Source organism: Anabrus simplex, chromosome 1, assembly GCF_040414725.1.
Source record: "Anabrus simplex isolate iqAnaSimp1 chromosome 1, ASM4041472v1, whole genome shotgun sequence".
NCBI lineage: Eukaryota > Metazoa > Arthropoda > Insecta > Orthoptera > Tettigoniidae > Anabrus > Anabrus simplex.
Genome location: NC_090265.1, coordinates 43,971,768 through 43,993,814, shown reverse-complemented (window position 1 = coordinate 43,993,814; position 22,047 = coordinate 43,971,768). Strand labels below are relative to the sequence as shown.

Sequence of the window (22,047 nt, the reverse complement as noted above, 5' to 3'; positions counted from 1 at the left end):
TGCCATCTTCTAATTCTGTGATGCAGTAGTTATTCTGTTTTTTTTCAGGGCCTAATACTGTATTACACTATATCTTGTATACTAAATAACCTTCGTATTCCATAAATTTAAAATACTGTACTGTACACGTTCTTTTTAAGAAACAGAGTGTTTAAGTATGCACCTTGGCCCTTTTCATGAGTTATTTTGTTTAATCCCAACTTTCATTAATTGGGACAACCTTGAGCCTCAGTTATTTCGGATTTAACAGGTTATACTGTAATTCCATAATATTATTTAAATACACTGACTGACAGAGCAAATGCAACACCAAGAAGGGGTGGTCAGAACTTTATGCCAATTGCAGGGTAGACTGACGTCACTGAGGTATGCTCATGATGTGAAATGCGCCGCTGTGCTGCGCACGTAGCGAACGATAAATGGGACACGGCGTTGGCGAATGGCCCACTTCGTACCGTGATTTCTCAGCCGACAGTCATTGTAGAACGTGTTGTCGTGTGCCACAGGACACGTGTATAGCTAAGAATGCCAGGCCGCCGTCAACGGAGGCATTTACAGCAGACAGACGACTTTACGAGGAGTATGGTGATCGGGCTGAGAAGGGAAGGTTGGTCGCTTCGTCAAATCGCAGCCGATACCCATAGGGATGTGTCCACGGTGCAGCGCCTGTGGTGAAGATGGTTGGCGTAGGGACATGTGGCACGTGCGAGGGGTCCAGGCGCAGCCCGAGTGACGTCAGCACGCGAGGATCGGCGCATCCGCCGCCAAGCGGTGGCAGCCCCGCACGCCACGTCAACCGCCATTCTTCAGCATGTGCAAGACACCCTGGCTGTTCCAATATCGACCAGAACAATTTCCCGTCGATTGGTTGAAGGAGGCCTGCACTCCCGGCGTTCGCTCAGAAGACTACCATTGACTCCACAGCATAGACGTGCACGCCTGGCATGGTGCCGGGCTAGAGCGACTTGGATGAGGGAATGGCGGAACGTCGTGTTCTCCGTTGAGTCACGCTTCTGTTCTGTCAGTGATAGTCACCGCAGACGAGTGTGGCGTCGGCGTGGAGAAAGGTCAAATCCGGCAGTAACTGTGGAGCGCCCTACCGCTAGACAACGCAGCATGATGGTTTGGGGCGCTATTGCGTATGATTCCACGTCACCTCTAGTGCGTATTCAAGGCACGTTAAATGCCCACCGCTACGTGCAGCATGTGCTGCGGCCGGTGGCACTCCCGTACCTTCAGGGGCTGCCCAATGCTCTGTTTCAGCAGGATAATGCCCGCCCACACACTGCTCGCATCTCCCAACAGGCTCTACGAGGTGTACAGATGCTTCCGTGGCCAGCGTACTCTTCGGATCTCTCACCAATCGAACACGTGTGGGATCTCATTGGACGCCGTTTGCAAACTCTGCCCCAGCCTCGTACGGACGACCAACTGTGGCAAATGGTTGACAGAGAATGGAGAACCATCCCTCAGGACACCGTCCGCACTCTTATTGACTCTGTACCTCGACGTGTTTCTGCGTGCATCGCCGCTCGCGGTGGTCCTACATCCTACTGAGTCGATGCCGTGCGCATTGTGTAACCTGCATATCGGTTTGAAATAAACATCAACTATTCGTCCGTGCCGTCTCTGTTTTTTCCCCAACTTTCATCCCTTTCGAACCACTCCTTCTTGGTGTTGCATTTTCTCTGTCAGTCAGTGTATTAAATGCATGTTTTTCATTTTCCCTTCTAAAATTATTTTCGGAATTCCTGGAAGATTTATAGCAAGGGAAAAATAAATAAAATTTCTATATCCGTAGATTAAAGAGGAGGTTTCTTTGAATATCGCATATATGCTACACCGTGGATAAACATCAACTTCTTACTATGTACAATACATACTTAAACAGGACGCGTTCTTTCTCGTTACTTTCTACTTAGTTGCTATAAATGTGTGTATGTGTCAGTTCACTGACAAAACTGAAGATGAACCCATGATTAAGTCTACGTTTCTGGGTTTGACCTGAATATGTCTTATGGCCGTGTCATCGAATTTCGTGGCAGAGCCAGGAATCGAACTGTAGCCTCCAGGGGTGGCAGCTAATCACACTAACTACTACACCACAGAGACGGGTGTATTTAATCATACGGTGCTAAAATCCTTGCTATGGACGGCAATCGATCCCAGGACATTCTGACCCGAACGCTGACCATTCAGTCAAAGAGTCGGACATGCCAAATAATATCCGTGCTCATTACAACAAACTTCTTTATTCCTTAGACATACGTTAATATCGATGAATGTATCACATTCTTACGCACATTTATAAAAATATTCCCTGGCCTTTAGAAACTAGAATCAACAAAAGTGGCACACGCTATTCTCTGGACAGGCTGCAACAGCTGATCTCCTCGGGCTATTTGAGGCGACCTTGTGTGGCCAGCGGAGTCGGTCGCGCGATTATCCTCACGCACGCCCATCAGTTCTGAAGAAAGTATGACTCTTAAAATAAATACAATCATTTCTTAGCCTCTCTAATTTGCTAGGAATTCAAATACACCTATGGTTTCCTTCAACACATCCGTTTTCCTGTGACAGTGAATCTGCAGGTAATCTGCATACAGGAGGTATCGAGACCTATTGAGGGCAGATGAATAATAACGTTCATAAAAAGAGTAATCAATAAAGGTCCACAGACTGAACCCTGGAGTACGTCAGACGTAAGCTTAATCCTTGAGGGTAACTTGCCAGCTACAACTGTAGGTCTAATTCAGCCCAGTTATATTTTCTTGTACTTTTTCCATCATTGTTCATATCCTAGTAGTATTTCCTATCTTCTTCTGCACAAATACCAATGTGCATGTAGACATGGCAATAATATTTCGGACTTCTACCGTTTCAGAAAACAAGGTGAAATTCTTTACGTTTCGTAGAGAACTTTCCTCCGCGTCTTCAGAAGAAAATCTCGTCTGTTTACGAGCAAGATTTCTCTTTTCTTCTGAAGACGCGGGCAAACTTCTCTGCGAAACGTAAAGAAATTCACTTGTTTTCTGACGCGGCAAAAGACCAAAAAACTTATTATCATGTCTACAATTAGGGGCCTTGAATGCATCAATCTAAATACCAACTTTCATATCACGGACTCTGTCAAATTTAGTGTGATATCTTCAGAAACAGACTGTCAAACAAATAAATCGAATATGGAACAAACAAACAAACCCCATGGCACTACAGCCCTTGAAGGTCCTTGGCCTACCAAGCGACCGCTTCTCAGCCCGAAGGCCTGCCGATTACGAGGTGTCGTGTGGTCAGCACGACCAATCCTCTCGGCCGTTATTCTTGGATTTCTAGACCGGGGCCGCCATCTCACCGTCAGATAGCTCCTCAATTCTAATCACGTAGGCTGAGTGGACCTCGAACCAGCCCTCAGATCCAGGTAAAAATCCCTGACCTGACCGGGAATCGAACCCGGGGCCTCCAGGTAAGAGGCAGGCACGCTACCCCTACACCACGGCGCCGGCCGAAGATGGAACTGATCATTATTTATTTAATCCGAGATACGTCTGGAAGTATTAATCTAAAATTATAAATATGGGGTAATAATAATAACAATAGTTTACGTCAAATGAACTACTTTTTTGCAGTTTTCAGGATCGAGGAAATCCTGTAATTTTGTCCCGCAGGAGTTCATTCACATGCCACTAAATCTACCGACACGACACTGTCTTATCTATGTACCAAATGCCACCAAATTGATTGTGGGGCAGGAATGAGCCCACCAACCTGTGCTCAGATATCCAGCACGTCTACCATCTGAACTTAATTTTAATTTCGTGTGGCTATTTCTAGCCGAGTGCAGCCCTTGTAAGGCAGACCCGCTGATGAGGGTGGGCGGCATCTGTCATATGTAGGTAACTGCGTGTTATTGTGGTGGAGGATAGTCTTATGCGTGGTTGCAGGGATATTGGGGACAGCACAAACACCCAGTCCCCGGGCCATTGGAATTAATCAATGAGGTTAATATCCCCGACCCAGCCGGGAATCGAACCCGGGGCCCTCTGAACCGAAGGCCAGTACGCTGACCATTCGCCAACGAGTCGGACACCGTCTGAACTATCAGCCCAGCATGTTGTGGAGAAATGGATGGATAGATTCTAGGTGTAATACACTGTAGGCTTAGAAAAGTAAGTAAAAGCTCGACTTAAACCGACCAATGTAATTGAGTACACAGCTCGAAAGTATTGACGGATCTAAAAATAATATTTTGGAACATAAAGGTCGAAAATTTCGGAAGACGTAAAAAATACGACTATATTTTTATTGAAAAATGAATGACCATACAGTTACTTTCGAGAGATAGAACACAGAGCAAATAGTTGTCAGCTTGCATTCGGGAATGTTGGGTTCGAATCCCACTGTTGGCAGTCCTGAGGATCCTGCGTCGGTGCGCCGTAAAGCAGGAAAAAAATGTGAAGTGATAGAACTGAATAACATCTGAGGGTCTCCCTCTTCTTGATGACTGTGATATTGTTTAAAGGGGCCTAACATCGTCATCACCTCACTCCAAGTTCTCTCTCTCCTTGTCCTCGTAGATGTGGTTCTTTGTCAGACGTAGAAACTTCGAAATCCTAGCGGGACATGTACAATATCACATCAAATGTATCCGGACACCCGTATGTAATGCGGAATTGAACCCTACATGTCACAAGAGTCGGACCCGCCAGTATAAAAGGAGGTGGAGAGAATTGTGTTGTCAGTAGCAAAGCTGTAACAGCAGAATGGGTCGGTCAGGAGAGCTCAGAGACTTCAAACGACGACTAGGTATTAAATGTCACCTGAGCAACAAATCCTTCATGGGCATTTCAACCCTTCTACAGCTGCTCAAGTCAACTGCTGTTGATGTGATTGTGAAGCGGAAACGCGAAGGAACAACCGCACATAAACCAAGACCAGGAAAACCTCGAGCATTGCAGAGGGTAATCGTAAACATTCGCAAAAAATCAATGGAAGGAATTGCTCATGTATTCCAAGTGCTACCAGCAGTGAAGCCAGCACAATGACGGTACGTCAGGAGTTAAAATTAATGACGTACAATGGTCGAGCTACTGCACACAATCCAAGCTTTTCTGTTGTCAATGCTAAGCAACGCTTGAGGTGGTGTAAAGAGCGGCGCCACTGGACAGTGGATGACAAGAAACGAGTGATTTGGAGTGATGGATCACGCTATACCCTGTGGCGATCCGATGGAAGGGTCTGGGTATGGCGAATGCCTGGAAAACGTTACCTGCAAACATGTGTAGTGCCAAGAGTAAAGTACGGAGGAGGTGGTATTAGGCTATAGTATTGGGGTGTTCTTCGTGGTCCCTTTATTGCAATTTAAAAAACTCTAAATGCGGAAGGAAATGAACATATTTTAAACCATTGGGTACTGTGTACAATAGAGGATCCGTTCGGAGATGATGATTGTTTATATGAGCGTGATAATGCACCCTGTCATAAATCTGTATTTGTGAGGCAATGGTTTGTGGACAATAATACTCCTGAAATGGAATGGCCTGCCCAGAGTTCAGACCTGAACCCAATAGCGCACCTTTAGGATGAGTTAGAACGTCGACTTAGCCCCACACACTAGCATCCAACATCACTATCTTCTCTAGTTTCGGCTCTTGAGGAAGAATGGACTGCTATTCTCCTCAGACATTCAGACACCTCATTGAAACTGTCCCCAGCAGAGTTAAAGCCACCATAAAGGTGAAAGGCGGACCCACGCCATTTTAATATCCGAAACTAGAAAATGTGACACAGTTAAAGCCTAAATACAATTTCAGACAGGTCTCCGGATACTTTACATTCAAAAGTGCGTATATGCGAGAGACCATTAGCGCGTTATCATTATTATTAATATTATTATTATTATTATTATTATTATTATTATTATTATTATTATTATTATTATTATTATTATTAACAAATACAGCACAAGTGGGAAATATCCCGGTGGCAATGGTCACTTACAGTAGTGTGATAATAAAGTAAAGTTAAAACATTATTACACAACAACAACAACAAAACAACAACTACAACAAGAGTACAGCAAGCAATTCCATGGAAAGAAAATATTACAGGAAATACTACTAGTTTAACATTCTAAATCCAGCATCATCAAACACAAATTCACACACAACTTAAGTATTTCCAGTGTTTAACACTACGGCTTACTGTACTATAGGTTCAGCATACTGCTAAGAATTCATTCACCGAGCTCGATAGTTGCAGTCGCTTAAGTGCGGCAGTGTCCAGTATTCGGGAGAGAGAGGGTTCGAACCCCACTGTCGGCAGCCCTCAAGATGGTTTTCCGTGGTTTCTCATTTTCACATCAGAAAAGTTAGGGCCACGGCCGCTTCCTTCCCACTCTTAGCCCTTTCCTATCCTATCGTCGCCATAAGACCTATCTGTGTCGGTGCGACGTAAAAAACTCGTAAACAAATCATTCTCAAGGTAATACATCAGTATCGTTCCAAAATCTCTTAAGACTGAGAGAAGTTGAAGGGAAGTTAAACACAAAATATTATATTGATGTGCCGTCATGTAAAATACTTCTGCCCAGTAAATTTGAATCTATAAAGTGAGGACCAAAAAAGTCGGAAGATTTCCATCAAAATTTCTAAAAAAAATGCTATTTGCTCGGGGCATTGACCTATAGAGATCTTTTACCCCTACAGTACTTGCGTCATGTGATATGAACCTGCGTGTAATTGGAATGCAGGAATTGTAGAGTGTTGAATGTGAGGAAAGGAATTTTAAGGACGACACAAACACCCAGTCCTCAGGACAGGGATATTAATCATTTACAATTAAAAACCCCTGACCCAGCCGGGAATCGAACCCGGGGCCGCCGGGTGACAGGCGGACGCGACCGTGGGGCCGGACTCCAACTAACTTTCTGAAACATGTTTTTTTAATTGGATGATCTTACGAAATTTTGGAGGATCTACCAACATTCCTGTTCGATAAAGATCATGCATTAGATACGTCTTTAAGATCAGACTGGATTAGTAATAGGAATTACATCAATAGATACAATAAAATAAGGTAAAAAGATCTTCGTACTGACAGGTTTAGCTCAAGATGACTATAGGATTAGGCTGCTCTCACCCAAGTGAATCGTGGTTTTGAAATCCACCACCAACTGTGTTTTGAAATATTTTTTCATGGTTTTTTCTAACTTCAAATTCAAGCGAATGCTGGGTAGATACCTCTCTAATTACTTTATTTTCCAAATTCTTTACTACTATAATTACTTTCTCACATCGGAGCTTGGCAGTAGGCTGACTTCCTGTATCCAACGTTATGCCGAGTGAGAATGATTAGAAATAAACCGTCGCAGACACTCAAAGTGAAACTACCTTGGAGGAAAAACCGGAAAGAAAAACAATTGTCACACCTGGTTAACTCAGCGCTTTGAGGCTCAGGCACTGGATCCCGCCGTTGATCATTCACTATGTTATTTCACTTTTTTAACAATAACATGACTGCATTTTTACTCTCTTCGCTGTGAAAGGTACCGTATCACAATCAGACACAGTTAGTGGTCCTTTGAGTAGTAAACAAGTCCTAACTTTAATTTTAAATCTGATCTAGATTCACAAGTGACCTCCAAAACACTGCCAGTAGGACAATAACATGAATATTATATCTCACTGAATTCGGGACTGAACAGGAAAATAATCAGTAAGGAATTAGTAACGCTGACATCTACCTCGATCATTTCAATCACAGTAGGCCCAAATATTCGATTACTTTCATTAGGTCATCAGCCCAGATACTGGTTATACGGTTGCTGGAAAACTGCAACAACCTATCTTCTTCTTCTTCTTCTTCTTCTTCTTCTTCTTCTTCTACCATATCCTAATTGGATGTCGGTTGTCATCAGGGCGATCTGGTTCTTCCTCTCGACAACTCGGAGGTACTGAATCCATACCATTCTCGTAGATTCTGTAACCAAGATATTCTTCTTCTTCCCCTACTTCTTCTCCCTTCATTTTTACCTTGTAAGATAAGCTGAAGGAGCCTACATTTATCATTTCGAATGATATGGCCAAAATACTCAAGTTTCTTCTCTTTGATGTTGTGCATGACGTCCATATTTTTGTTCAGGCGTTGAAGAACTTCAGTGTTACGTATTCTGTCAACCCATGATATTCTGAACAGACGTCAGTAGCACCACATCTCAAAAGATTGAATTTTCTTGGTGGTGTTCTCTGTTAGGGTCGAGGTCTGGCACCATAAATAAGACAGACAATTCATAACACCTAAGAAAACGGAAACTGAGATTGATCTTAAAGTCCCTGTTACAGAAAAGTTCGCTCATTCTCTTGAATGCAATCCTTTCCTGTTCAATCCGGGACCTAATTTCAACAGCATTGTTCCAGCTGTGATCAAGTACGCTGCCGAGATACTTCAAGCGTTGGGCATGCTCCAGTGATGTGCCAGTGACGGTGGCGCTTAAATAAGGCGTTCTAGGCAGTGTGAGGAGTGGAAAAGTTGTTGTTGATGATGATGATGATGATTTATTGACAGAATGAAAGGTTGTTGAAGAAACGTATGATATATTGTAAATTGCATATGCATAAATACAGACGACCTGAATAATAATCATGGGTTTAGATCCCAATGATTACATCTAGGGTACTGTTTTTTTATTATTATGGCGATATTTACAGCTATTTCTTTTCAGTTTCAACTCATTTAATGTGTAACTGCTAGATTCTTCAGTCTGTTAAACCTGATTATGAATAAAATTTATAAACTATCTAAAAATGAAACAGAGGTGACGAGGTGCTGTAAATTTGTACCATAGGAGTTATTTATCGTGCCAATAAATCTACTGACACGTGACTGGAGTATCAGAAGACTTTAGAAAAGATTCTGTTTACAGCTGAACAAGAAAACATGCTTTGATATAAAATTAATAAAAGCATCTCAAATAATCTCGAGCAATTTCATTAAATTTTTACCTCAGTTTTCCTTCCGAAATTCCATTAAATTTCTAAATAACTAAAAATCGTGTCATTTTATTGGCACAAGAAATCAGAAACCTCTTAATTAAGGGAACTTGTGATGAACTTACGTTGTAACAGACACCACCAAATCGGATAGGGAGCACAAATATTTCGAGAACTGGTTTATTCTGAGCTACTCACCGACGGAGTTGAGTTGTGTCACTTCAGGTAAACAGACGTTCGGGGTAGTGGTATTCAGACGAATGTAGACCAGCTCTTGACACTGTGTTACCAATTGTCAACTTATATAGCCCACAAAACGCTTTATCACTCAACAAGAGCCACTTCAAGAAGACTGCATCCCAAGGAAAAAATGCATCTCATAGATAACCTTTTGATAAGAAAATCAAAATTAGCGACACACGTGACAAGTTGATGATGATCTGCGTGTTAAGCTAAGTGATGGCACCAGTCACTAAATTAACACTTTTGAAGATAGAATAGATTTTCTAAAGGCTTTCCTTGACACCGAGTTGTGTGGGAGCAAGTTTCGAGTGAGGTCACCTCGTGGTATTTGGCACGTCTGACGTACCTGAGAGTTCTGTAGCCGCGCTTTAAGAGGCGGTGCCGTCCACACGCTTACCCTTCAACCCCGCCCAGAAATCCTGTCCCGGCGAGGGTGGATTTCCGGGTGAAGGGTAGTTGCAAAATCTGTTATCACATCACAGCCTCAGGTATGTACTTCTTTCACAGAATTCGACAGTTTATAAGAATTGATTATGAATGGAATTATGAGTACAGTGCTGTCTTCCGAGAGTTTATTTTCCAGTTCTGTCAGCTGATTCATTGCAGGAGTTTGGCGCATCCTTGGCCATGAACCATGAGTTCTGGAATGGGTAGATACCAGTGGTGTATCCTGGAATCTCCAATGAGGCATGCAACTAGTAACCATGCAGTTAACACAATGTATTAAGTAAATTTCAATTCTACTCACCCTAATTACATGTAGGTGAACTCGAGCCAAACAGTTTTACTGTAAGTTTCTGGATTGAACGTGCGTACACAATTCTTGTTTTCTGTTTTTAAATTTACGAGGGTCCGCCTCTGTGGTGTAGTGGTTAGTGTGATTAGCTGCCACACCCCGGAGGCCCGGGTTCGATTCCTGGCTCCGCCACGAAATTTGAAAAGTGGTACGAGGGCTGGAACGGGGTCCACTCAGCCTCGGGAGGTCAACTGAGTAGATGTGGGTTCGATTCCCACCTCAGCCATCCTCGAAGTGGTTTTCCGTGGTTTCCCACTTCTCCAGGCAAATGCCCGGATGGTACCTAACTTCAGACCACGGCCGCTTCGTTCCCTCTTCCTTGTCTATCCCTTCCAATCTTCCCATCCCCCGCAAGGCCCCTGTTCAGCATAGCAGGTGAGGCGAGGTACTGGTCATCCTCCCCAGTTGTATCCCCCCCACCCAGAGTCTGAAGCTCCAGTACACTGCCCTTGAGGAGGTAGAGGAGGGATCCCTCACTGAGTCCGAGGGAAAAACCAACCCTGGAGGGTAAGCAGATTAAGAAGAAGAAGAGGAATAAATTTACGAGGGAAGGTTGAGGTCTCCCGGCTTTAACTATTTGAATCTTTTCATAAAACGAACGGCCAGTAAATGGCTTTTCAAACTGATTTACAATTATATCCGTATTAGACTCGTCCATCGTTAATACCACATGTGCGCAAAATATAATAAAACACCAAAAACACAATTAATTAACTCACTAGTTAGCCACAACTCAAGGACTGGAGGTAAGTCACCCCAGTGGCATTGGTCAGTTTCGTCACGTTGGGTTCTCGCTGGGGGGTAATCTGTGGGTCCCGTTCGCTGTAAAGATGCCGACTTTCTCCAAGTTGCTAACAGATGGCAAAGGGTAGCACGGGTATGGGGTGACAAATTCTGACCAAGTTTCAATTGCAGCGATATCGTTCGGAGGGTTTCAGAACTACGTCTGCCACCGAATGCGATTTTAAGATTGAATGCCTTACAACCGTAACTCCTCCATTCGCTGTCTCTTTCTTTCTAGAGTGGTGTAGACGGCGAGACTACACCAGCACCACACGTAGTCAAGCAACGGAACCAGTACAGTTGCGCGGACCTTTTGAACTTCTGAGAGATGAAATCGTTAATATTTGACTTGAAACAACCTAAAATCGCACATCAGACAGTTCTTTGTGTTATCATAACGCATGCAATGAATGCCTTGCATTCAAGGAGAATACGCCCCTGGTAGATACAGTGTGATTTTCCTCCCAGTGGTAGTGTACATAGTATAAGAAGAATGCTGTCCAAATTAGAAGGAGAACGCTGTTGAGCAGACCAAACAAACAACTTTATGGTGCAACAGCCTTGAAAGGCCTTGGCCTACCAAGCGACCACTGCTCATTCCGAAGGCCTTCAAATCACGGGAACTCAGGTGGTCAATGCGACGAAATCTTTCGGCCGTTATTTAAAAGTGTGCTGCTGAATCTCGTGTTCTAATATGCTTGTATTGAGGTTGGCGGCCGATATTTTGAGCAAGTATTGTGAGGTACAAATTGATACAGAGACTCAGGTTTGTGACCGATATGATACCGTGTAATTAACGTGTAAACGAAATGTAAATAAATACAGTCAACTCTGAATATAGTGACCTCAGTTATAGTGAACATTCAGCGGTAGTAAACTCGGTTACGATAAACAACGTTCTGCTGTAGTGAACTCGGTTACAATGAACATTCGGCTATAGTGTTATAGAGGACAAAAAATTTAAAATTTAAAGTATTCTATATTATCCAGTAGGGGCTGCCTGTCCGAGGCGGTAAAGGCGTGCTCCGTTCGCCCAGAAGGACGTGGATTGGAATCCCCGTCAGGAAGTCGTAAAATTTAAGAAACGATATTTTCACTTCCGGGGTGCACATGGCCGTGAGGTTTACTCAGCCTACACCAAAAATGAGTACCAGGTTAATTTCTGGGAACAAAGGCAGCCGGCCGTAGAGGTAACCACTCTACCCCATCAAGTGCCGAGGTTATGGATAGTGGAAGCCTTTACCTTCAACCTCTCCAAGGGCCTTCATGGCCTGTACGGAGATTACTTTGCTTTATATTATCCAGTGCATTGATTATATAATATTTTTTCTGCATGAACTAGGATTACAGAAGAACAATATTATCGGTTTTTTTTCTTTTGCTAACAATAAAAACAGATGGAGCTCCAGGGGACGAGGCGAGAGATCTGATCTTCCAATCTTCGAGCAACAGACAACCTCTGGTTGAGAAGACCTTTCCTGTCCTCCGAGTTGTAGATTCTGCCCTTGTCATGTATTGACCATACTGGACATATCTGGGTCACCGGGTGCGGAATAATGAGAGCCGTTCAATGAATGTTTCTGCCTCTATACTGCTCCTTTGTCTTCTAAGCAGACTGTAACTTCAAGAGTGTACAGTAAGCAGCTGCAAATAACAAACATATTCAGGACTCAATAACTGTGAGTACCGTGCAAGAAAAGGATTTTCTCTTTAAAAAATGCTACAGTATGCCATTAACAGAACTGTTTCTACAGTAATACACTTCTTGTTCCTATAGTATTTTTATGATAACCAATTGCTGTGTTAGTTGTTTACTTAAATCTGCCTGGAAGAAGATTTTCGGCAATATTGAAGCAAATATATGAGTCCGTAGAAGCAAGATATAGCAGATATCTTGGATTCAGGAGGTGAAATGGACTGAATCGCAATTGACCTGTCTAAAACATTTGATAGGGTGGATCATGGGAGACTATTGGAAAAAATGAGTGTAATTGGACTAGACAAAAGAGTGAGTGAATGGGTTGCTATATTTCTAAAAAAATGATCTCAGAGAATTAGAGTAGGTGAAGCTTTATCTGACCCTGTAATAATTAAGAGGGGAATTCCTCAAGGTAGTATTATTGGACCTTTATGTTTTCTTATATACAGGTTGCGACCCCAAATATCTCCGAAATGAAACAAAATATGAAAATTCCAATTGGCCAGGAACGTACCCATGTCAGGGGCTCACACAATGAGAAGGTGTGCACAATCCATAAAAGTGAACAAGTAGCACTTCCAACGCCAAGTTGCGTTTCTTTTAATGGGACATGTATGCTTGTTCTAGCAAAATGAAAACTAGAGCTGCAATTGGTGCTAACACACTTGGTTTCACGTTTCTAAACCTCATACGTTCTGAAATACGTGGCTGTTAGATGATGGCAATGGCGCCACCCAGTTCTGACGTAATGCAACGCATGTACTATCTGCGCACTTTTTAGCGATAGATTTACACCCTAGTGCTGAATCGGTCGACTTCGGTTATCTTTCGAGATTCGTATTGGCAATCTATGAAACACAAACTACGAATCGCTTATCATCGCTGTACGACATCTGGCGTACACTTTACGTACTCGTACTGTTCTTGATTACACAGCAAAACCAAACTATAGAATTCATGCTAGTAACACGTTTCGCATCGGGAAATATTATATAGTATTATATATTGTGTGGGTGACACAGTTGTAGACGTTAAGATAATAAAGGTTTAGAAAATTCATATCGATCGATCATATTATCGATTCAATTCAGATTTCATTTTCATTCAGTTGGCAGTATTTACCGGAACCGGCAATGCTACCTTCTTACTCCTCACCGAGTACAGAAATCTACCACTAAAACGTGCACGTACAGTACTTCTGTGCTCAGAGCAGGGGTTGCTTGCACTGGCCTGTAGCCTGCTGTAAACAAACCGATACCAGCTCGGCACGTTCTAGCTTCAGTGTACTAGTGTCTCCCGATCTGGTCTGCTGTCATACTGTACCGTAATTCACGTACGTTTCGGATATTGCTTTCCATATTAACACATTAAACCATGTTTTCGCGTGGCTTGTAACAATTGGCCTTATCTAGTCGATATGCCGGCCTTCAGTAACGAAGAATACCTGGATATTATTTTAATTTACGGCTGATGTCGCAGCAATGCAAGCTCAGTTGTGGCTGAACGCTACCCAGATCGACGGTGTCCCTCGCCTCGTACCATTGCCAACATCTGCACGAAACTCAGGGAACAGAAAGCTGGGCTCCCACAAAGGGACAACGTACAAAGACAGCGACTGGCACTGGAAATTGCTGTTCTGGCTTCTGTAGCGCACAATCCTCAGGCGAGTGTTCGACAGATTGCACGAGGTTCTGGAATAAGCTGCAATAGTGTGAACAGAATTTTGCAAAGGCATCGGTTTAATCCGTTCCGTATCTCACTGCACCAGGAACGGGACGGACTTTGAATCCCGCATTGTATTCTGTCGTTATGCACTTCGGCAGTTGCAAGTTAATCCAGCATTCCTACGTAATACGTTGTTTACGGACGAAGCTTCATTTACAAATCATGGTCATGTGAATCTGCGGAACATGCACTACTGGTCCGAACAAAATCCCCACTGGATTCGCCAAGTTGCTCATCAACGACAGTGGAGTGTCAATGTTTGGTGCGGTACCATTGGTAACCGTATTTTAGGTTCCTATTTTGATCAGGGAACATTAAACGGACAGCGATATTCATCATTTCTGCAACACACTCTACCCTCCTCGTGAAGGATGTGGGATTCGAAACGTGTCTATCAATGTGGTTCCAGCATGATGGATGCCCCGCAAATTCTGCAAGAGTTTCCAGAGACGTTGTGGATGCGACGTTTTCAAATAGGTGGATAGGACGGGGAGGTCCTGTGAGATGGCCACCTCGAACCCCAGACTTGACGCCATTAGACTTCTTTCTCTGGGGCACAGTGAAAGATAGAGTGTATCAAGAACCGCCAACGACAGTAGAGGATATGCAACATCGTATTACTGCGGCGTGTGCGGCATTATCTGTAGAAACACTGCAATCCGTGCAACACTCTCTTGTTACCAGATTCTAAAAGTTTATTGATGCAAACGGAGGGCACTTCGAACATCTGTTGAAGTGACACGCTTTCATCGGACAAAACGCTACTGGTGATTTGTGGGTGCATTTTCCATGCCAGATGTACTGCACAACAATTAAGTTTCTGAGGGCTATAGGCCACTAGCAAATGTGTTTAGAAAAGCGGAACTAAGTGTGTTATCACTAGTTGTAGCTCTAGTTGTCTTTTGCTAGAATAAACATACATGTTCCATTTAAAAAAGCGCAACTTGGTGTTGGAGGTGTTATTTGTTTGCCTTTGTGGATTGTGCGGGCCTTCTCATTGTGTGAGCCCCTGACAGGGGTACGTTCCTGGCCAATTGGAATTTTGATATTTTGTTTCATTTCGGAGATATTTGGGGTCGCAGAGTTGAGTGGGACACACTGTATATAAATGATATGAGTAAAAAAATGGATTTTTTTTTGCTAGGGGCTTTACGTCGCACCGACACAGATAGGTCTTATGGCGACGATGGGATAGGAAAGGCCTAGGAGTTGGAAGGAAGCGGCCGTGGCCTTAATTAAGGTACAGCCCCAGCATTTTCCTGGTTTGAAAATAGGAAACCACGGAAAACCATCTTCAAGGCTGCCGGTAGTGGGATACGAAACTACTATCTCCCGGATGCAAGCTCACAGCCACGCGCCTCTACGCGCACGGCCAACTTGCCCGGTAAAAGTGGAATCAGAGGAAAGGCTTTTTGCGGATGATGTTATTCTGTATACAGTAATAAATAAGTTACAAGATTGTGAGCAACTGCAACATGACCTCGATAATGTTGTGAGATGGACAGAAGGCAATAGTATGATGATAAACGGGGTTAAAAGTCAGGTTGTGAGTTTCACAAATAGGAAAAGTCCTCTAATTACTGCGGTGATGGGGTGAAAGTTCCTTTTGGGGATCATTGTAAGTATCTAGGTGTTAATATAAGGAAAGATCTTCATTGGGGTAATCACATAAATGGGATTGTAAATTGCACATGGTTATGAGGGTGTTTAGGGGTTGTAGTAAGGATTTAAAGGAGAAGGCATATAAGTCTAAAGTATGGTTCCAAAGTATGGGACCCTCACCAGGATTACTTGATTCAAGAACTGGAAAAAACCAAAGAAAAGCAGTTCGATTTGTTCTGGGTGATTTCCGATAAAAGAGTAGCGTTACAAAAATGTTGCCAAGTTTGAGCTGGGAAGAACTGGGAGAAAGAAGATGAGCTGCTCGACTCAGTGGTATGTTCCGAGCTGTCAGCGGAGAGATGACGTGGAATGACATTAGTAGACGAATAAGTTTGAGTTGCGTTTTTAAAAGTAGGAAAGATCGCGATATTAAGGTAAAGTTGGAATTCAAAAGGACAAATTGGAGCAAATATTAATTCATAGGAAGGGGAGTTCAATAAATTTCCAATTTCTGTGAAATCATTTAAGAAAAGGCTAGGAAAGCAACAGATAGGAAATCAGCCACCTGGGCGACTGCCCTAAATGCAGATCAGAATTAATTGATTGATTGATTGATTGATTGATTGATTGATTGATTGATTGATTGATTGATTGATTGATTGATTGATTGATTGATTGATTGATTGATTGATTGATTGATTGATTGATTGATTGATTGATTGATTGATTGATTGATTGATTGATTGATTGATTGATTGATTGCTGCCGGAGTTGACTTTAAATGTAAAAATGAGCTGTAAATAATCCAGTTATAGATATGTTTAATTCACCGTCTCCTTAAGCTGAATTCTCAAATCCTACGTTCCCTATCTCAAGATGTTCGTTCTTAGGTGTTTCAGAATGCAATTGTTGTTTGTTGTTTACTACTTTGTATTTACGGACAAACAGAGTAGTAATTATTATGAGAGAAGTGTACTTTAAAACATGTGTGCGCACTTTCGGCAAGTTTACGTGAAATGTTAGTGTAGGCCTATTTCAGGAACTGAAGATATATCACTCTATAATGCAGAACGAATTTGTAAATCAGTTGTTCCCAAGGAAGACAGTGACATCGCGGTTAGTGATGAATGAGAAATTATCAGTGTCGAAGAAATTGATCAGGTACGTTCCTAATACGTTCTTTTACTCTATAGGAATTAGTAAATGACAATTGCATCTTATTTCAAATGCTCAGGTCATCTATAGATAAAACAATCTCAACTCAACTCTGAACCTATATTCCTTCGAAATTGATTGAAAGCGGTTCTTGGATCTCACGAAGGAACGTTTGGCATCGAGAAGTAAAAAAAAAAAAAAAAAAAAAAAAAACTGACTCTACCAACAAATTTCCGAAGTGATTTTCAGTGGCTTTCTGGAAAATCTGAGGAAAGAAAAAGTGCAGTCCTCAGAAAGCGTCAAACGGGAAGATGCGAAGATGGTGGAAGTACAAAGGACAGAAAAACCACAACGTCTTGTGTAATGTTTTGAAAAGAATTTTTCCCGGAACATGTGAAATCAGTATGTGAAGAATGTGTTGAACAAGTGGATGAGCAACAGAAAATAATGGACCAGGAGTGAAGTGTAATGAAGTCTGATCTTTGAACATCCACTAGAGTTCTCATCCTCTGCTCGTCCCTCTGCACCCAACAGGTGTTTATCATATGTGACTCTTCTGATACAGAAACTACTGAGTGATGTCAGTGTATGTGTACGCGTTATGAGAACATAAAGATTTCAATATCTATCCGTATTATCACACGTTGCACATTGTCATAATTACTCCGAAACTATTACAATTGATTTACCACATAAATGTATCATCACTTACATGGTTTCCAACAATTACATTTACAATAAAGAGGGATTTTTGCTTGTGGGTAATTTTCACCCATCGCGAGTCCTTGCGTCTTGACAGAGAGCGCGCGTCCAGCCGGGTTAAGACGAAGTGGGAGCTCCTTTGAAGGCATTTGGACCGCGGAACTCGTCTACAACGACCTTACCAATGGCAAATAATGAAATTTCGAAAAAATGATGCAACTTCAGAAAACAGTAGAAACCAGACAGAAAAGACACGAGTAGGATGAGAATATAACGATACGGCTTCACACCTTTCCTAGGTACTGTATATACCACACTCTGTAGAAAAGGCTAAGATACAGATACATTTCACACCGTTTCTGCTGCTGATCGTGGAAGTGGTTTTCCGTGGTTTCCCACTTCTCCTCCAGGCAAATGCCGGGATGGTACCTCACTTAAGGCCACGGCCGCTTCCTTCCCTCTTCCTTGTCTATCCCTTCCAATCTTCCCATCCCTCCACAAGGCCCCTGTTCAGCATAGCAGGTGCGGCCGCCTGGGCGAGGTACTGGTCATTCTCCCCAGTTTCACCCGACCCAAAAGTCAGAAACTCCAGGACACTGCCCTTGAGGCGGTAGAGGTGGGATCCCTCGCCGAGTCCGAGGGAAAAGCCAACCCTGGAGGGTAAAGAGAATAAGATAGAAGAAGAAGATAGATTTTTATTATTATTATTATTATTATTATTATTATTATTATTATTATTATTATTATTATTATTATTATTATATAATTCGCTGGGGCCATCAAGGACCACGTTAAGTCTTGTTGCATTTGACACTGAACTTGGCCTTCTTTAGAGGCCAAATTTCCCTCATTCTTTGTGAGTGGGCCTGCTTACGCTCCTCTGTCCAAGGGGCACCGTGTCTTCTCTTCGGTTACTCGTCTCGGTTTAGCCCGTTCGTCAATATTTTCTTGCGGAAGAGATCTCTGTTAAGGGCGTCTTCAGCTGAGATATGTAGCATTTGCAGGTCTTCTTTGGTATTTCTAAACCAGGGAATTGTGGTTTTGGGGTTTGAATCAAACAAGTGAAAGATTTCTTTAGTTAACTTTCTTCCGTCCATTCTTTTCAGATGACCGTAAAATCGTGCCCGTCTTTTTCTGATTGTGTCGATAATTTTCTCTATTTTGTTGCAGACTTCCTTGTTGGATCTCTTTTGATGGATTCCATTTCTGTACTTTGATCCCAAGATTCCTCTCACAATTTTGCGTTCTCTTTTCTCCAGTTCTTCAAGGAGTCCTTTGTTGGCATTTAGAGACAGGGTTTCGGCTGCATATAGAACTACTGGCTTCAGAACTGTTTCATAGTGACGTATCTTAGTGTTTTGGGAAAGGCATTTTTTGTTGTAGATTGTGCGGGATGTTTGGTAGGCTATTTCCAGTTTGCGTACTCGCTCCTGAAGTGCTTCTTTGTCCAGTCCATTTTTCATGATGATCTCACCCAGGTATTTGAATTTGTCTACTTGGGTAATGTCCCCGTATTTTGTATGGAGGTTTGGTGGAGCCTCTTTGATGTTAGTCATTACTTCTGTTTTCTCAAACGATATCTACAAACCAGTTTGTTCGGCAATTTCCTTTAAAATTTCTACTTGAGCTCTAGCGGTTTCTATGTCTATTATTATTATTATTATTATTATTATTATTATTATTATTATTATTATTTCTCCGTTAGGGTCGTCTAGGGCCCACGTGAAAATTTCAATGCTTCATCCTTTGTTGTTTCTTCTTCTTCCTCCAATACTCCTCCATCTGTTCACTATGTTTCCTTTTCCTCTCCTAGGACCATTTTGAGCCAGTTTTCTTTCCCTTCCGGCCTTTGGAACCTTCCCTTTTTAACAATTTATTTCAAAAAACTCTCTCTCTGTCGCTTCTTCTTTTCCTATATTGTTCCTTTCCAAATCATTGTTGGCTTTATGTATACGGATTGTTGCCTTCTTGTTCCAAAGATATTTGAGGATCTGTTTGGTTAACCTATTGTCATCCCTTCTGTCTAGTGTTCAAAAACAGCAATCTGCCCTTCCGTATTGTTTCTGTCATGTTTTCTATGTTCCGATATATTTTATCACTACTTTTTGGTTTCAAAAGTTCTGTAGTTCTTAGCGGACCGAGTGTTTTTCGTACAATTCTTCTTTCCAGTATTCCTAATACATGCATCTTATAATTCAGTACTAGACATTGACACGCGTATAGGCATTCCAGTTTGAATGCTGTATCGTAGTGTTGTATTTCCAGGTTTTTAGAAAAACAGCCGACGTAGAAGGCAAGAAGTTTATGGAGAGCTGTATCGAGGGGTATCTCTCGTTACTCACATCGATTCTCAATTCGATACAGCACTGGATGCAGCGGAAGAAGGACGGGTTTACGATGATCCGTCAGATACGTAAACCCACCGTATTCTAAATGTTGAGCATAGAATTGTCGATGTGAAATCTCTCTCTCCCTTTCTCTTGTCTTCTAAGCCCAAAACTAGTGGCATCTCGCTGCAATACATGCGAACTTATTTCTTGTCTCATTGCTTTGTCACCATTATGATATGATGTAGCCCAGGGCCTCTCAGGGTGCATGCGCCTGGTGCATGCAGTGTGCACGGTACAAAAGGTGACTTCGCTTGGTTGACCAGAGTGCAGACCCCCACTCCTCGATTTGGAGCAACAGCACGGTCTCTCTCTTTCCCCGCGCCTGTCTCGCTCGCTTCGCCTGCCTTCCTCTTCCTCACTTGCTCCGTAGCGCTCCAAATCCGAGCCGAGTTAAGCCGAGCTTAGCCGAGTAGCCCAGAGACGAAGCGTTGGTCCGAGCCGAGCCGAGCGGGACCGATGCACTGTGCACAGGAGCCTTGCGCCGCTCTTTGCACGCGTGAGATTTTGGGCGTTTGAGAGGACCTGATGTAGCCTATGGGTTATTTAGCACACTGTTGGAGAGTCTTTAACTTGTTTATGGATTAAGAGAGGAATTTATAGAATTTTCGCAACGAGTTCCGTTCGCAAGACTTGAATCTATCACATAAAGCTGGCCGTATAATGCTCGGCAAATTTCAGTAGGCAGTAAATCGGAAAAGTATCTATGAATCCCTGAATCTCAAAACAGTAAGGACCCAATCCTGGAATGTGGCTACGGTCAGCAGAAAATGATGCAAAGGACACTGAACTGTTGTACTGCCTTACATGGTTCATGAAACACTATCATGTAGCAAGTATGTCGTTTACGTGATGTTCTGGAATATAAACCAAACCATTGTGTCAAGGTGCCCAGGGGCTAAACAACAATATCGTCAGTTCCTGAGTCTTCTATTAAGAAACGGATTCCATTGGTACATGACAGAGCGGTCGCCTCTGTGGTGAAGTGGTTAGTGTGATTAGCAGCCAGGTCCGGGTTCGATTCCCGGCTCTGCCACGAAATTTGAAAAGTGGCACGATGACTGGAACGGGGTCCACTCAGCCTCTGGAGGTCAACTGAGTAGAGGAGGGTTCGATTCCCACCTCAGCCATCCTCGAAGTGGTTTTCCGTGGTTTCCCACTTCTCCTCCAGGAAAATGCCGGGATGGTACCTAACTTAAGGCCACGGCAGCTTCCATCCCTCTTCCTTGTCTATCCCTTCCAATCTTCCCCTGTTCAGCATAGCAGGTGAGACCGCCTGGGCGAGGTACTGGTCATCCTCCCCAGCTGTATCCCCGACCCAGAGTCTGAAGCTCCAGGACACTGCCCTTGAGGCGTTAGAGGTGGAATGTGTCTCTGAGTCCGAGGGAAAAACCGACCCTGTAGGGTAAACAGATAAAGAAGAAGAAGACATGACAGAGCGAAATGTAGTTTACGCTGAAATCTCAGCCTCACTTATGGCTGTGACAGTACTGAAGTATGGGTGGTGTTGTGTAATGATTTTTTTTTCGACTTCTTGGAACTCTTTCTCTCCACTGTGAGTGGAGTCAAAGGATGCATTATTTGTACCCCCTGCATATCGTAAGAGGCTACTAACAGGGGAACAATCAAAGAATCTGTACTAGCTCTCACTTCCTCTATGAACAAAAACATGTCCATGATTTTATTCTTTTCCATGTAGCGGAGAAAATATATGAGTTTACATTTCCATTATGTTTTTACATATTTCAAATCTCCGCCAGAATTAACTGATATTCCTCGTATTTCTCACTTTAACCAAGGGGTCATGCAGCGAGCCTCTTACACAGCACAAGAAAATATCGTTTCTCGATGGCCAACAGTGCACGACAACGAGAAAGTTGGGAGCAAAGAGTGTGTCGAAGTGAAGTGTGGGAACGGAGAAGTGTAATAGTCTGGCAGAGCGGTGAAGTCCGTTCTTGTGAAGTTTTC

At 42.9% G+C, this 22,047-nt stretch overlaps 1 protein-coding gene across 2 annotated transcripts in view; it reads right to left on the bottom strand.

Annotated features, from left to right (window-relative positions):
* LOC136860776 (glucose dehydrogenase [FAD, quinone]) overlaps positions 1–22,047 on the bottom strand; it is a 207,923-nt gene that overhangs the window by 7,667 nt on the left and 178,209 nt on the right. The window contains exon 1 of one of the 2 annotated variants that reach the window (XM_068225455.1): positions 9,186–9,249. The exons of the other annotated variant lie outside the window; for it this stretch is intronic. The gene's annotated coding sequence lies outside the window, so the exon portion shown is untranslated. Of the gene's footprint in view, positions 1–9,185; positions 9,250–22,047 lie in introns of those variants that run through there. 2 annotated transcript variants of the gene reach the window in all.